The following is a 2,752-nucleotide window of genomic DNA, read 5'->3' on the forward strand; positions in this document are numbered from 1 at the left end:
ACGTAAATAACAACATTCACAATTTTATTTTATTACCATCATCTGTGTTAAGTTTCATTCATTCATATATATATGTATTGACCCCCTTCTTCAAATTAGATGTTTCGGAAGCGGGATGAACTCCTAGCACCAGCTCGCATGCGAGCAATTCAAGAGGAATTGACGGCATTCTTAAGAAAGATAAGAAGAAAAAACTGAAAATAAAAATTTGCATGGATCTTAATATAAAATCTCATAAATATAGCATCGACTAAGACATAATTAACCAAGCCAGTCCACTGAAATTTAAAAAATTATCTAATGATTCTCAAATATTTACGCATATATGTATTGTTGAGATGGAAATGAAATAAATGTGTGTAAAAAGGGTAAGAAATGAAGCATTACATATGTATCAATAAAGTAGGGGTTGGAAGTTGTACGCATGAATCTGAAAGAGGACTGGGTGGCGATCACGTTAGAAAAGAGCTTGCGAGCCGAGCATCCACAGGAGAGTGGCCATTATCATGAGCGACGCCCACTCCGGCACCGGAGCACCTGCTGGTGCCGTCTCGAACTTTAGCCGCCCGCCACCGTTGCCATAGATGTCGTAGGTCATCTTCCTGCCTGCCTGCAGAAGGCTACCCAGCACCGAGCCGGTAGCCGCCGACGGCAGTATGGTGATTGGTGAGGCACGTCTGCCCGCTGTCGTCGGCGAAGAAATAGTTCTCCACCTTGAGCTCCATCGCCGCGCCGGCGCCGTTAAACAGAAGCGCGAGCGTCGGGACCTTGGCTTTGGCAAGGTCCTGCGTGAGGAAGCACACGCGATCGAGGTTGCCTCCGGCTGCGGCGTTCACCGGAAACACGCCCTGCGACTGGATCCTGCCCACGAGCTCCGGCTTCAGGACGTTGTACGCGGCCTTGTCGAGGTAGGTAAACGGCAGAGTGGTGCTCAGGTAAACCCCGCCGGAGCCATCCTGCCGGACGTCGAAGGTCCCGGCGGGGATGGCTGTGAGGAGCTGGTCGTCTACCTGCACGCCCGTGAGGTTGACGTAGTACAGGTAAGGGTTCTGGTGTTCTGTGGCCGGCAGCAGCAGCGTGCTGCTGCTGCTGCCGCCGCCCCCTGTAGTCGTCGTCGCCGTCTGCAGCGCGGTGTAATCGGCGCCGGCGCCCCAGCTCCAGCTGAGGTGCCCACGCGCACGCGCACTCGCATTTTTTCCGCCGGCGGGGTCGCCGGGAGGCGAGATAAAGTAGGTGAAGCTGGAGATTTTGAGCTGCGACACGAGGGAGAGGGGTCCCCTGCTGAAGCCGGCGAATCCGGAGGCCCCGTCGAGGCTGGGCACCGTGATGTCGCCGCTGCAGCCGAACACCACGCCTTTGACGGGCGTGGCCCCGAAGCTGAACGTCTCGGTGGCGAGGAAGCCGGACGTGGTGCCAGTGTAGTAGGGCTTTACGTACCCGCAGAGATTGTCGTCTTGCACGCGGCACTGGTGCTCGCCCAGGACGGGGAGCATGTAATCGCAAATCTGGGTGTCGCAGCCGACCAGGGCGTAGGAGGAGGAGTTTCTGGGGAGGAATGTGGGCGTCGTCGGCGGCGTCAGCCTGGTGCAGGAGGGGCAGCGTTCACACTGCGCCCAGACGAGGTCGCTGGCGATGTCCATGACGACGGAGAGGGGCTGCGGCGATGTCCCAACGGCGAGGTCGAAGATGAAGGGGCTGAAACGTCCGACGCCGCGCTGCCCACCTGCTGGCCGTCGTTGCGCTGGCCCGCAGGTAGGCCCTGCTGCGCCGACGAGACAGGGGCCGGAGGCAGAGGAAGAAGAAGAAAAAGAGAAAGAAGTGAGGCCGCCATTGCTACCGTCACTGCGACGGTCTTAATAGCCGTACGTATTATATCTGTGGCTTCTGAAATTGTGAGTGGCCATGTCCGTGCTTACTTCTAGCTAGGTTTTGCTACTAGTAGCTCATGCAGGTCGCTATCCAAAGTATATATATCATCCATCCATATATTGTCGTCAAAACCCTGCCATGCATGACGATAAAAGCCATTTGGCAAATGTTGTCATGTGTGACCAAATGTGTTTGTCTAGGCGAAGAGTTTGCCTTTTATTCTGTCCATCCAAGAAACATCGAGTGCGACGTACACATGCTTACAAGTTGATGAGTTCACCGGCCGTAGATATATCGCCTCGCTGCCGTCTTTGTATGGATTCCATACGGGCGCTGTGATAACCGCATGCCACTGGGAGGCCCTAGCTTATCTACCTTGTTTTGTTTGGCTCCCTGAAAAAGAAAACTTGGTTTTGTTCGGCAGTACACTGCTCGAAATGACCATATATCTATCCATGTACACTACGACGGAATTTTTTACCGAGTAGTGCTACACCTACGTAGAGGATGTTATGTGGTTTACGTAATCAGCGACGTGGCTAATTATGATTGGAGAAGGGGGAGGGAAGGCCCCCACCCACCTGAAAATAGGGGGCAGAGAAGTTTCAAGGAAGGTCACATAAGAAAGGTTCGTAGCTTTAAGTGGATATAGGATTATCAGTTTTTGCCCGTGTATGCATAGTAGCTATCCGCACTACAATCATTGAGTTTGACGAATACCGAGTTGTTTGCCGAGTGTATTGAGTTGTTTGCCGAGTGTATTTCATCGCGCACTCCGAAAATGACATGTGCTAAATGCAATGCATATCTATACGTACTAATATTTATCTATATTTATATATCTATGCCTATTAATAAAGGAAGTTAAATGATAAATGTCACA

General features: G+C 52.1%; 1 pseudogene; it reads right to left on the minus strand.

Annotated features, from left to right (window-relative positions):
* Nucleotides 1–457: 457 nt before the first annotated feature.
* On the minus strand, nt 458–1,831 carry LOC125518494 (aspartic proteinase nepenthesin-1-like; annotated as a pseudogene).
* Between the last annotated feature and the right edge of the window lie 921 nt (nt 1,832–2,752).

Source organism: Triticum urartu, chromosome 7A (assembly GCF_056163025.1).
Source record: "Triticum urartu cultivar PI428250 chromosome 7A, HENAU_Tu73, whole genome shotgun sequence".
Lineage (NCBI taxonomy): Eukaryota > Viridiplantae > Streptophyta > Magnoliopsida > Poales > Poaceae > Triticum > Triticum urartu.